A 14,460-nucleotide genomic window follows, 5' to 3' on the forward strand; every position below is an offset into this window, starting at 1 on the left:
AAGGGGAAGGTATTGCTTTAATGCATTTGCAAGTAATAGGTTTTCCAGGCAACTAAAAAGGGACTATCCCTAGGGTATCTTGCTACTGTCCCTTTCACTGAATGCTCAGGTAGAAGACTACTGTATTATTCAGATAGAACTGATATCCTGAAAACAAAAATTCAAACCATGCAGTTCATATATGTATTTACATGCAAATTTTCATGTTTTGATTAATGTTCATTGTGCTCATTTAAGGTAAAGGATAGTCTGAGCATCCAGTTCAAATCTTCTGAAATTAGTCCCCAGGCCTGTTTTTTCAATATAAATGCATCTCCAACTTAAAATTTATTTCATTTTTTATTTTTCCCTGGGAGAAGTATAAACATAATCTCCCATTGCCACATATTATACAGACAAGCTTCCTAAGTTTGTGGCATTCAGAGGAGGCTGACACACTGACAATGTAAGGGAGGAGGCTTCCCTAGGAAACCCCCTGCCTGATCACAGTGTCATTCATACCACCACTGGTAACCCACCAAGCAGCACCCTTCCTACTGAGTCACTGCTCTGATCTGGCATGGGGAGTTAGTTTCAGTGCCCAGGGTGCCCTCACTGACTCCCTGTGCAGCCTTGCCCCAGGGGCAGACTGGCAAAAATAATTTACAACTTGGTCCGAAGCCAGGGAAGGCAGTTGTATGGCTGTCAGGTGAAGGTGGATGTAGCTCCATTTATTCATGAGCTACTTCTTCTTTTTTTCCTTTTTTAAAAATCTCTGTGAGTACCTAGGGATGCCTGCAGGTCCTGTCAGCAGGGCTGCCAGAAAGGTGTGGCTGGGGGCTAGGGGTGTAAAGGAGTGGAGTGCTGGGGCCAGGGCTGGCAGCCCTGGAGACCTCCCTGAAAATGCTCCCAAAGTATAACAAATGGGGAAATAGGCTGCAACAGCTATTTCCAGAGGAGAAGTAACAGCTATCAAGGAAGAACATGCTAATCATGGTGAGAAAAAAAAAAAAAGAGAACAAATCCAGACAGCTGCTGTCTCACTGTCACAGGCTTCACTGACCATGTCTGTTCCTGAGGGATAGATTTGCTGCCAGCTTTATGCAAGCACTGCGCAGGGTGGTGTACCTGGTCCAGGCAGAGGGTAAGGTGCAATGGCAGTAATTTTCAGAGGTGCTGGGAAAAGTCATCCTTCCCTCAGCAACCACCAGAGCACCTTATTCTCTACATTTTGCTGCCCATCTTTCCTCAAGAACCTTCTGTGGGAAAAGTGAAGGCAGTGTCATGGTTTAACCCCAGCTGGCAACAGGACAGGCAGCTGGAAGGAAAACTGGATGCTGCCCTTCAGTTTGCATAGTGATAACCACCTTTCCACCTACAGGCACTGCTGCTTCTCCCTTTTCTCCCATGTCTTCCTCAGCCCTTGCATGTCCCCCTTAATTCAGCCAAGTATTTGGTGATAGAGGAAAGCTTGAAGAGCTTTGAGGATAAAAGCTTGAGGATAAAAACTGTGCCACCCAGCCATGATTTTTTTCTTGTGTCTTAGTTTCACCTGGGATAGAGTTAATTTTAATCCTATTAGCTGATGCAGTGCTGTGTTTTGGGTTCAGAATAAGAAAATATTTGTTACACACTGACGTTTTAGTTGTTGCTGTGTACAGCTTACTCTAAGTCAAGGACTTTTCATGTTCCCGTGCTCTGCCAGCCAGCAGGTGCACAGGAAGCTGGAAGGGAGCATCTCTCCAAACTGTCCACAGGGATATTACATACCATAGAATGTCTTGCCCAGTATTATATAAACTGGGGGAAGTTGGCTGGGAGGGACCAATCACTGCTCGGGGACAGGTTGGTCATCCGTCTGCAGGTGGTGAGAAATTGTATTGTGCAGCACTTGTTTATCTTGGGTTTTTACTTCTTCCTCTCTTTTTGTTGCAATTCCTTTTCATTGCAATTGTTATTCTTCTTTCCGTATTATTATTATTACATTTTATTTAAATTATTATGCTGTTCTTATCTTGACCAATGGGTTTTTTTGGTTTGGTTTGGTTTGGTTTTTTTTCTGATTCTCTTCCCCATCCCGCCAGGGTGGAGCAGGGTGACTGAGTGGCTGTGTGGTACTTAGTTGCTGGCTGGGGTTAAACCATGTCACCTCCATGCATATTTTATAAACTCAGTGCTGGGTTAGCAGTAGCAAAAGTAAATCAGGTATTATTAGGAAAAAGATAGAGAAGAAAACAGAAAAAAAGTCCCATCATTATGTCGACACAATTCTGGGGCCCAAAGTACTCTTTTGTACTTTTGGGGAGGCAAAAGACCCAAAGTACTGGAAGATGAGGTCAGCTAAGGGTCACTAAACAGTACTGCATCAGACTTTGGAGACTAACCTGAAAACAACTCAATATCCGAAGAGAGGAGCATTGAATTCTCTTGCTCCAACCTGATTCCTCCCCATGTTGCTGCCTGTGGCACAGTCAGAAAACAAATCATGGGGCAGAGGGACCCGAGGCCTGAACCAGTACAGCTGTTCCCCTGTCCTTATTTCGGTGCATCAGTCACAGACATTTGGTCAATAACCCAATGACAGGCACTTGCCAGAAATACATAGGACAGGCATTTCTGTCAGTGTAAACTGGGATAAAACATCACATTCTTTTAATTCACACAGGCAGAAATGGTAGAGCAGGTTATGCAGGATTCTGCTCTCACCCCTGGAAATGTGCTGACACTCATGAATTCCTCTGCTAGGAGACCTGAAATGAGCCTGGAGGTACAGATTATACCCAGAGGGTTTCTGAATTACTTGTTCTGTTTCATTCCTACTTTTTCCTGTTTGGCAAATTCATTCCACTTCTAAAAGGTCAAGAAGCCATACAATGTTATGTTTGACTAATTGACCACATAACTATGTGTTCAGGCCCCCCAGTTGTTTGGACATGGTCAGGAGTATCAGGCTGATCTTTGTTAACTGGAACATGATGTCCAGAACTGGTGAGCTTCCAGCATTAATACTTTTAGCACTCCAAGTAGCTGGGGAGTGTCAGCCTAGCCAGGCTGCTCTGAAGTAGAAACGCCTTTGTTTCCAGGTTGCACTGGTGGCAGTTGGGTCTGGTTTATCAAAAACAAGTATTTAAAATCAAAGGTGGTTCCAAAAAACTTGCCTTCTTCCTTATACTTCTTGCAGGGGCCAAGTTTTCCTCATTTAGCTACAGGATGGTCCCCCCTTCTTCTGCCTGCTTAGGCAAAATCAGACCTGGGTGCCTCCAGGAATGGAGATTGCATGTGGAAGCCTCTCACCCTTATGCCCTTCCTGATCCCTGCTCCCACAGCAAATCAGTACTCCTCTCACATTGCACCTCCATGTTCCTGCTTTTTCCTCAATATCCTTCGCTAGCAAGTATGGGTTCTAAAAATACTCATGTCACCAGAATACTTTCTGGAGAGGTTGGTTTGGTTTATGTGTTTGTCTGGAAAAAGAAGTGGCATGCTGATGAAGACTTTTTTTGACTCTTTCTCTGTCATGTTATTTGATATTTTTGTGAAGTCCCAGTTTCTACAATTATGTACAAGGATCTCAGCTCTCATTTTAAAAAAGCACAGTGAGCTGTTATCCTCATAACAATAAAAAGTGAAGCTTGGATCTCCAAAACCAAGTGCCAAATGACATCTTATACTTCTCATTCTTGAAATCTTACTGCCTTGAAGACAAAATGATGATATTAGCAGTTACAGTAAGGGTTCTGATTAAAAATTTGAATATATAGACCAGTATTGCCATCTTTGTGATTTCATAAACACAGAGAATGGAGGACACTCCATTTCAGACAGCCTGGGGGCCAAAGCAGTACAGTCTCTCCTCCAGCTTATCAGCTGCTATAACAGTATCTTCCCGCATGAATGTGCATTCCTGAATGAATAACACACATTGAAACTAAATATTTTAGTTTGCGCCTTGAACAACAATCAGAATGCACATTTTGTCCCTAGGAGAAAGTAAACCACCCAGAAAATTAGTAAGAAAAACACTTTTACTAAAAGGCTGACACAGGACTAAGCAGGACATCTTGGGTTACTGAATTCAGTCTGACAGGTGCCATTTGTCACTTTGGTAAATTGATACTGTTATTTTTTAAATTACCTGGGTTTCTCCCTAGTCGCTTTCTCTGCGAAACACCCCAGAATGTTTTTCCTCTGATGATTTGACAGCTTGCTTATATGCAGCCTCTATTGAACTGTGGCTACTTCATAGTTATTTGATCTTGCACCATCTTTGTCCTTTAACCTGCATAAATCTTTTCCTGTGGTGTGTTTATTTGTAGATAGCAAACACATGGCTTCTCAGCCTTTTTCCCCCCCTGTCTTTGTCTCTTCTTATCTAACCTTCTCTTCCCTCCCCTCATTCCTTCCCTCCCCCCCCCATCTTGCCTTTTTAATTCAGCATGGTTGACTGGTATTGCATGAGATGTCTCCAAAGGAGGGGTTTGGGTTTTTGCCTGTGTTGACATCAGCTGAATTCAGGACATTGAAGCTGAATTCAGGACATTGAAGTTGAATTGAAGCTGGTTTTAGAAAGGAAAAAAAATTAATCCCAGTTCACAACAGTCAGATATTTGATAGCTCAGCAAAGTAGTCAAGCAAAGTATAAGAGAAGCTATCATTTAAGTTTCTAAATCATCCATCCATAAAAGGATGCCAGGAATCTTTAAAATCTAAGTCCCACCCAACAGTCAATGAAGTTATGGATAATCTACCATAGCCTTTGTAAACTGGGATGGCACCTGATTTTGCACATTACCTTACAAAGCTAGAGAGTCTTTAAGTACTTTAAATAGTATCACTTCCCAGATGGCTGCATTTAGTAGATTACACCTATAATTAGCAATAAGAGGCTAGGGAATGCTTCCCATAGGGCCCGTCTCCTCAGAGGGACTTCACTCAAGTATGCTGAGATGTGCCTAATATACCTCTGTAGGACTGTCTGGGAGAAACAGATTCAATTAACCCTTCTTTCTGCAGAGACTCAAGCCTATTTCACTCACCTCCTGCAAGAAGGGCACTCAGCCTGCTAGTTTATGGGCTATGTGATTCATCTCTGCCGTGTGTAAGACCGGGGAAAACGTGAATGGTTTTGTAAACCAGTGATGCAAATATTAACTCTGTGGGGGAAAAGGCAGACTGGATACTGGATCTTGTGTTTTATCCTATGTACTGCTTGATATGAAATAGTAAAACATGGAACAGGGACCAGCTCTAGGTCTCATCTCCTAAGCACTGTAAGAGCGATACCAGAGAGTTGTAAACTTGCAAAGATATGGTCTTCTGTGAATCTGCTTCTAATTGCCCAGAAGTTAAAAAAGGGTTTACAATATGTTGTTTCTCCTGTCCTATGTTTTCCTGTCAAATAAAAGAGGAAAGGACTGTTTACTCTGAGAATCATTTTGGACAGAGTAGCAAAAAATACTCCTACGCAATCACCGGCAAGGCAAGAAGATATTCCTGTCTTTACAAGCAGTTCATGCAATCTCATTAATGTGCTTTGGCTTTCAATGGATGCCAGATCAGGCAGAAAATACCCAAACCCCACAGATTAATTACATACAGGCAATAATGCTCAGCTATAGTAAATCAGCCTGGACTCATTGACTTTCTAGTGAAAGTACACTGGTTCACATTGGTACAGACGTGACCTTTGAGACTGAAACAAACGTAGATTATTCTCATCTTACTACAAACTTACTGGAATCTCCTAGATTTCACTCTGGAAACAGTGCCTCTGCATGGACAATAACAGCTCATCAGCCAGCAGCTTCAAGAGGAACAGAGAGGAGGCACCACATATAACTCCATGCTTTTGATGGTATAAAATCTGCTTAATTCAAACTCGCTGGATTTACTGGGTTGCATAGCACAAACACCCAAAATATGTGTGGAGGTCTGTGCAAAAGGATGTTCTGGGTATTCAGTAAAAATTGACATTGGGGAGAATCTGCGTAAGCATATGAGAAAGATTACAGAGCGTAATTCCCAGAAAGATTTCATATGTTATAATATGTGGGATGGAGAAATCATTTGTATTTTATTTGCTTATAAATCAACTTTAGATGTCTGCTTGAACAGGAAATTTGGGTAAAGTAAACCTTGACTACTGATGAACACAATTATTTGTAGAGCCTTCACCACTGTTCTGTGGGTAACCAAGGATGAGTAGAAGTCATACATCAATTTTTACCTTTAGCACTGGGTGTTAAACATTCCTTTGATAGTTGAAGTTCTCCATTTGGAGAAAAACAACAAATTTGTTTACCTTGTTCTAGTGATGACTTTCTTGTGAATTAGTAAAGGTCCAACGCTGTCTAGGTAGGAAGGACTGCCCAATGCAATAGATACATAGATATGTGCCTGTTCTTACAGAGAAGTTTGTGTGAGGATGTATTTGAGACAGTATTGATGGTGCTATGCTAAGCCATTGCTGCCCAGCTCCAAGGCTCAGACCCTGTCATATTCCCTTTGGTCCAAAGTGCCCTTCTCCCAAGAGGGAAACTGGGCCCTCAGTGCCTGGAAATAATCAGTGCAGAACAGGGCACTTTTGTAGCTCCTTTCACAGCACTGAATCTTGGGAATTCCTCTTCACCAGCTCCCTGCAGCTCTCCTGGAGAGTGGCTGTGTGGTGCAAATACATGATAACACACAAAAGAATTCATGGTGAAGAGAACAAGGAAACAAATAGAAATCTTCGACCTGCCAAGGAAGAAAAGAAGATTTGGTGTTAGAACAAACACATGCATCTTATTGAAGGTTGTATTGCAGGACTGCTTTTCAAAGATTTATCTCAAAACTCAGACAGACTAAACTGCATGTTCTTAAACAGACCTGGTCTTTTCTGCATTTTGATTGTAAAATTTGTTACAAAATATTTGTGGAAGGGAAAATGGAAATGAGTAGCAGTCACAATGGATTTGTTAAGAAAAAAAATATTATGTCACACCAATAGAATTTCCTTCCTATAATCTGTAATAGGCTTAGTAGCTAGAGGAGAAGCAGTAGGAGTCACTTATTTTCATTTTGTTATGTTCCTGTCCCTGGTTCACGTGACATTTTCATAAGCCAGCTAGAATGTTGAAGAAACTAGTGCAGGTTGTGTGCAGGCTCACAGAGAACTACCCACAGTGACGGCTTACCCTGATTCACAGTTGGAGTTGAAAGACATACTGAGTGAGGTTTTGCTGGTGTCTATTCTGGATCTACTCTTGCTTACTGATTTTACTCATGATCTGGAGGCCTGAATAGAGAAGGAACTGACTACACTGTAGAAGACATGACACTGGAAGAACCACAAGTAAGATAGGATTAGAATTCAAGATGATTTTACAGGCATCATTCAAGATTTTATAGACAGGGGTATCATCTGCAGCTCGTACAAATTTACCTTGCTGTTCTGCCTGGCATTTGTGAGGCCTCAGTAATTGGTTCCAAGAGAAGGAAGAATTACTTAAGTTATATATATTCAAAGAAGTTTATGATAGGTAAGGTCTGAAATAGACTGCCAAGGGAGGTCCATACTAACACTTTACTAGAACATTTTCAGGGAGAGATTAGAAGAATGATGAACTAGAGGAGCTCTTTAAGTTGCATGCCACATTTCTTTTTCAACTTTTCCCCTTAGTACCCACATTCTCTCTCCTGGGAAACAACAGAATTGAAAAATGTTATTTGATTGCCTCATTTCTAAATACAGTGCAGTTTTAGTAGCCACACACAAACAAAATGGCATTTCATGTTGCTGTATTGCCAAATATATGCCTTGATTTTTAAACTCTATAGCTCATCTATATTAGATAAAAATTAGGTTTGGCCCCAGTTTATAAATGGCTTTCTGTATTACTTGTCAAAAACCTAATAAGTGCATATAAACATTTTGTGTTTATATGCACACCTACACATTACTTACTCACAAACCCCCATCCATTTAAAGCTGCACTGGCCCTTACAGATCTCCACACCAACTTTGCAGCTTTTAACATGATGTCTGGCTTCGTTTTTCATAAAGTAACTGCCAATGCGCTTCTAAGGGAGCCTTTGAGCCTTTGGAAGGCAGTGGAAGGCAACTTTTTATTTCCCCCCCCCCCCTCATTTTATATGCTTTGTGATACTAAGTAGGTCTTCACAGAAACTTCTTAAGGAAAGCAGAAAGTCAGGGGCAGAACTCCCTTTGCTAATTTGCCATGGCCGTTTTTTGTTAAACATAGTCAGATGCTGAAGAAGCAGGTTTCCAGGTTCAAGGTGACAGGTCAACTATATCTGCTACATTCAGGTTCTCTCTTTATCAACTCATGGTTAAAGACTGGAGGGGGAAAGATGATAAGGAGGGTAGAAGAGAAATCAGCCGTGACAAAGGTGAGACCGGCAACTTCTGAATAGGTATGGAAGAATCCCTGAGGAGAATTAGTATGCTGAGGAAGTCCAGGAAAGTTACCAAGGCATCAAATAAGTTTAATACCTGGAATTTGATCTAGTGGAAGGAGTTTAACCAGACAGAAAGAGCACACCTGATAGCAAGTCAAACAGTGCTTCTGAATTCTTGAAGGAAGATTATAAATTCCTATAGTGTTTGGAGCATCAGAATGCTGCACTCAAGAAAAAAGGGTTCTGGAGGCAACTCTATAAGAAAAGTATATAAACCCCACAAAAACTAACAGTAGGTTTTCTAGCTCTGCTTCTGGACAAGAATCCTCAGTCCTCCAAAGAACATGCTATTTTTACACAATGATTTGTACTAGGCCGCTACTCGCAAAATGATTCAAGGTATGAACCCAAAAATGAAGACTAAGGCACAAATGTGTGACTATAAGCCTAATTTTGCACTACAGTCTATTCTAACAAGTGGAGGACATTGTGTACTACTTACTGTGTAAGGTTACATAGGGGTACCTAATCAGTCTGTGAAACAACAGGCTCTCTTCATAAGCATCTAGTGTCTGAACGTGACGCTCACTTGTGCATCTGGCAAATATCTCAGCAGCAGGGCTTCCTGCCTGAATAGGATTCATCAGCAGAACTGTCCACAGGAAACTCCCACTGTGCTGTATTATTTCGCTGGGGAGAAACATTGCAATAGTCCTTGGTAAGGAACACTAACTTCAGTCCAGGTTATGTTGTTCCAGGCCTCATGGTTGATCAGATTTAATGCTGGTGGCAACACTGCTTGGATTTGGAGGCTGCGTAGCTGACGTCCAGTGATATCTTCCATTCAACATTCAGGTGGTTCTCTAACTTCTTTCCAAAAGAACCAACTTACTTCTTTCAGATCATGATGCAAATGTACAATACAATGCAGTTTGATTTTTGCTTCCCTCAGAAATACATACATTTTCAGCAGTCTCTCAATTATAAAAGTCAATTTCACAGTCAGTAAATGGTTAATTTATTGATTCTCTTCTACTAAATCCAAGCAGCTCCACAAACAACAGTATACTGATGATGTACTGAGGGCTAAAAGAAATTACTCACATTTGCATGGAGAAAAAGCACAAAGCTACAAACTGACAGTCTCTCTCCAGTACTGGAGCTATAATTTCAAATGTCAAAAACCTTTGACATGCCTCGTAGATTACATCTTTAGGAGACCTGTGCTTCTGTTTAAAAGCTGAAATGAAAGGACTTTTACATATTTTGAATTGTAATTTCAGCAAACTCTTTAGGCTGCAATATTTAGTCTATTTCTCTGAGGTTTGCATTACTCACGCTGCCAAAGAAGCTGATCTCCATTGGAATTCTACACCTACACCCAAAAGGTAAATAGAAAGGAGAAAGATTTAAAAGTATAATTAATCAAAAACCCATAACAGGGCCTTAATTTATAAAGGGTAAAAGAATGCTTGCAACCCAACACACAGGTTTGAGCTCTGCTCGTTGCAAAACCAAGCGTCTAATGCTTTTGGCCCCTGGGATTAAGGTCCTGGTGATTCTCCAATAGCAATGCCAAGTACAAGAAACAGATGACTCCTTCTGGCTGCATTTTGATCTCTGCAGAGGGATTTTGCACAACAGACAGCTAGGTTATAGCCTGCACCATTACGTACCAAATCGTGTCTCATTACAGTTCCAGTTCAAGTGAAAAGCTACCATAAACAGCTAGATTCGTACTGAAGTCCTACTTGTTTTTACTATTCCTCTTCATTGTAGGAGGGCCTTCTGGAGAAATAGCCCGTGCACGCTGCACCACCTAAGTTCCATGCTGGTCAAAGGCACCACAGCTGTTCCCAGGGGCCATAGATTAAAACAGCCTCAAGGCTCAGCAAAGGTTCACCTTCAGGGAGATGAAAGTATCAGAGGGAATTGGGAATATTTACAAACAAACCCAGAATAATTTGTTATGAAAATCAAAATGAATTGTCATTCATTACAGGGTTTTGTAGCATGGATTTTGTATGTTTACTGAAAGCCTTTTCATACATGTTCTGCTCTTTTAATAAAGAACTGTGAAAGTTTATCTTCATTAAAATATTTAAAGATGATATGAAGATTTTGATAGTTTAAGCATTTGGTAATCAGAAAAACAGGCCACTAGTTTGTCTGCTTTTCTCTATCTGCTCCAGTAAACTCCCTGTTTCTCCTTCTCCGTGTGGTGTGGTTTTAGTCCCTAATTTCCTCCTCCCTTGCAGAGCCAAGATCTCACAATAAAAAGACACTGAGATTTTCTGTACTATAACCTTGATTTTTTTTGTATTTGTCTGTTTAAGAAAAGCACTTACAGTCACTTAAAAAGCTATCTCTGGAGGAGAATGATTAAGATAAAACTTAATTAAGCCAGTCTTTAATGCTGAGTAATTAAAACTACCACAACTCCAGAGGTCTGGCATGGAGGAATACATGCTTAGCATAATTTTTGTAACTTCTGACAGTTAATCATAGCGATTTTTTTTTTTTAAGTAGCTAAAGACATACTTAGTCCAGTCTGATCTGCTTGTTGGCCTTAGGGAATCCAGCAAACAGAATGGAAATATATTTTCTCACAGAGATCCTATTGAAATTAGCATTCTGTTAGGAACTAGATATTGCTTCTAGATTTCCTGCTGGCTGATCTGAAAATTTCACCTCCACTTTTCTCTGGAGTTGTCCTACAATGCTTGAAAATCCTTAGCCTCCTTAACTCTCTCATGTGGGAAAGCCAAGGGCATCCATCCATTGGAGTATGAAGGACTAAAGGAATTGTTGCCGAAGTAGGCAGTCTTCCAGTGATTGCAGTGGATCCTGGAAGAGGCTCCATGAGTGACTTTTAATAGGAAAAAAACAAGGATGACTTTCCAGGTCAGGCTGAAACTCTCTATGCAATAACTATTCTTGTGGTACTGTTAAATGACTAAGAAACTGGTGGTAATGGGACTTCACTTTTCACCTTCAAGTCCTCACTATGTGCCCGTAATGCTGTGGTGTGGGTGACTGATAGGCCCTGCCCTCATGAAGTTATGGAACAACTTCTGTTAAATGGATTGAGTAACTCTGATTAACAATCTTGATACTTCTCTGGAGGTGGGAGCAGTTTGGTAAAATATTACATTTCACAGTAAGTGAATATGCAAGCAAGAGTGCAAACAAAATGGTAGTTACTATTATTTCAGATGAGAAGCAAGAGGTGGAGTTGTATGTGTCCTGTCTTCCTAGATACTGTTTGCTTCTCCGGTCAAGTTTTACAGCGGGACCGACAAAAATGATGAATTTCCCAACAAGGACAGGATAGGCATTTTGCAACCCTCATGAATGTACTAGGGTGGTTTCCGTAAAGGTCAGTGCCGGATTAGAAGCACGCAGTTTGTTCAGAGCAGCAACCATCAAGAGGTTCCCCAGCTGGACTCCAGTACCTGTTTCCAGGGAGGTCTATCTTAGCTCCATAATTTCAAAGTACAGGAAGCCACTGGAAAAGGTAATTTCGTTTGTTTGAATGCAAGGATACGCAGACTAATGGGCCTGAGATTGGAGGGAGAAGGCAGAGCTGCAGACAGAGGAAAAGGGTCAGGGTCAGCTGGTAAAGAAACAGTGTCCTGCATGGCTGTATGATTTACTGATGCTGAGGCAAGGGAAGGCATCTGTATTGCAGAAAAGGCCAGGTAAAACAGGTAATCACCTGCCTCAGGGACTTGGTGGTATCTACTGGGATAGGGAAGAAGTTTCATCATCAAAATTTTCTGCAGGATTGCGTATTCTGATTAATTCTAATAGATCTTCTATTTTACCAATAAGAACACCTTTCTTTCATACCAACCTGTACAGCCTCTTTCTTTTAATATTTCACTCTCAAGAGCCCCTGCTTGAACTTCTGCAGCTTGGTAGCTCCTGCTGTTATATGTGGTTGTAGGATATTCAGAGAAAAAAAGCAAAAGTTAGTAGGAGCAAGGCTTGCAGAGGAAGAGACTCATACTACCTTTCCCTTTTCTCTACGGTAGATATTTACATCGATGGAAAATGGGTGGTAAATAGGTGGTAAATATTCCTCTTATGTCAGTCTCCAGTCATGGCTGCAACCAGTGGACAAATGAAAGGCACTGGAGGTGAGGACATCCACATCCCAGGATGTCTAAACCAATATGCAGTGCTGCTCTCTGGAATCAAGCCCCATTCTCCTTTTCTTTTTATTTCTACAGGCTGATAAACTCATCATGAATCTTTAGATGACAGCTTTTAAAAAGCAGGGGCTTCCTGACTGACCACTATGGAGCTTCTCTTGTGCTGGCTTGATAGTGGACATTAATAACATGAGCAGCCATCTCTGAACCAAAAAGGAAAGGTGAAAATGTACATGGTTTGGATTGCTGACAGAGACCCATCCTCCCAGGCACATCATGGGTGTGTGTAAGGAATTTCTGATGCATGCTTATGTGAACAACCAGTATGAAGTCAAGCAATTTCCAGTAAAAGGTTCTTAAGACTTCAGAACCACTGCCATACAAAAGTCCATTGTTCATATGTAGGATCCACCTCCCTACCCATTCATTATAAAGCATAGATCACAACAGTGGCATGTTTATCTTAGCAGGGTGTTAAGCCTTACCAATTGAGTCACAGTTGCTAGTTTAGAAATGGGATTACCGCAGCTATTCCGAAACATCCAAAATGCAGAGCAAGGCACATGTATAATGTCAATGCTCAGGCAACAGTTTTAAGAAGGAAAAATGTGATTGGGCTGAGTCTGAACCAGATGAAAGAATTTTATTATAAGAGAAAGAATGCAAGACAACTCTGGTGGAGAAACAGAGGATTGTTCCCAGGCAGCTGTCAGCCTGGAGAGGCCAATCTCCTTACCTGTCCTCTGCAGGGAGGTTGCCTACTACACAGGGCAGGGACTTACCTTCAGCATGCTTGCATCTCTCCCTAGTCTTGAATTAATATCTGTGAACACTCTCATACATGCGTTCACGCATTGAAAGCTCCAGCCAAAACTGATGCAAATCTCAGGAGGCGAGTAACATCTACAAGAAGCCCAACACTTTAAGGAACTGTTTCTCCAGCTCATAAAAGTTTATGAGTGAGTCTGGACTGGCATCACATCATCCTGTCATAAATTGAGTCCTGTCTGTATTATAAAGACAATGTTGATTATTTGGACAGCTGCATTCAACAGAGCAGGCAAGTGTCCTGTAGGGAAAGTCTCCTACATGGTCCTACTGATAAAAAAGTCACAATTTCATTCAAGCTTGCACCCTCTCTGATTTTTTTCCATTTGGTCACCTTTCTACCATGAGCTGGCTTCCAGCCCAGAAGACCAGGTGTCTCTCCTCCTCCTCTTTAAGGAATAGGTAGTGGAGCTGGAGGAAAAGGGTGTAGTCAGAAATTAAGAGCAGTGCTAAGGGAGGAGAGAGAGAGACCTTACAGCTAGCAAGGCTAAAAGTAGTGTAGCAATCTGTGAGATGGGAACTCAACCAGCAGATTTCAGGTCACTCCCTTAAGAATCAAAAAGTCTGCTGGCACTCAGGAGATGAGGTGAGAAGGGAGAAACAGTGAGACACAGGCAGGATGATGGCTCAGGAACAGCAAAGCAGGAAGGAAGGAAGAAAGGACAGCATACATCAAGTACATAAAGGAAGATTGAGATAGACAGTTTGGTGCCTCCAGAGAAAGACGGGGGACATCAGCAGGTAGAATTCAGACAGAAGTGGCAAACTGATGTCTATGCAGCTAGCATGTAGAGACAATCCTGGGAGAACAGATGAAAGGACAGTATCTGTAGATGCATTGCATGATGAAAAAGAAGTATTTGAAAGGACAGATGGGAAATACAGGAAATTTGGAAAAGAGACCTGAAATATTGGAGGAGGGTGAGATGCCTTTAGAGACAAACAGGACCAACTCACAATTCTAGAGAGAAAATAACAAAAATTATTTTCCTCCAACTTTGTGGGCAAAATGAGTTCACTGACTGGCAGCTCCCTTCCAACCCCCTTCCTGTGAGAAAACAGCTTTTACTGCTTGATCTGTTCAGCTCAGCATTAT

Source organism: Manacus candei, unplaced genomic scaffold, assembly GCF_025592945.1.
Source record: "Manacus candei isolate 608988 ecotype Guabito, Panama unplaced genomic scaffold, ASM2559294v1 h1tg000081l, whole genome shotgun sequence".
In the NCBI taxonomy this organism is placed as follows: Eukaryota; Metazoa; Chordata; class Aves; order Passeriformes; family Pipridae; genus Manacus; species Manacus candei.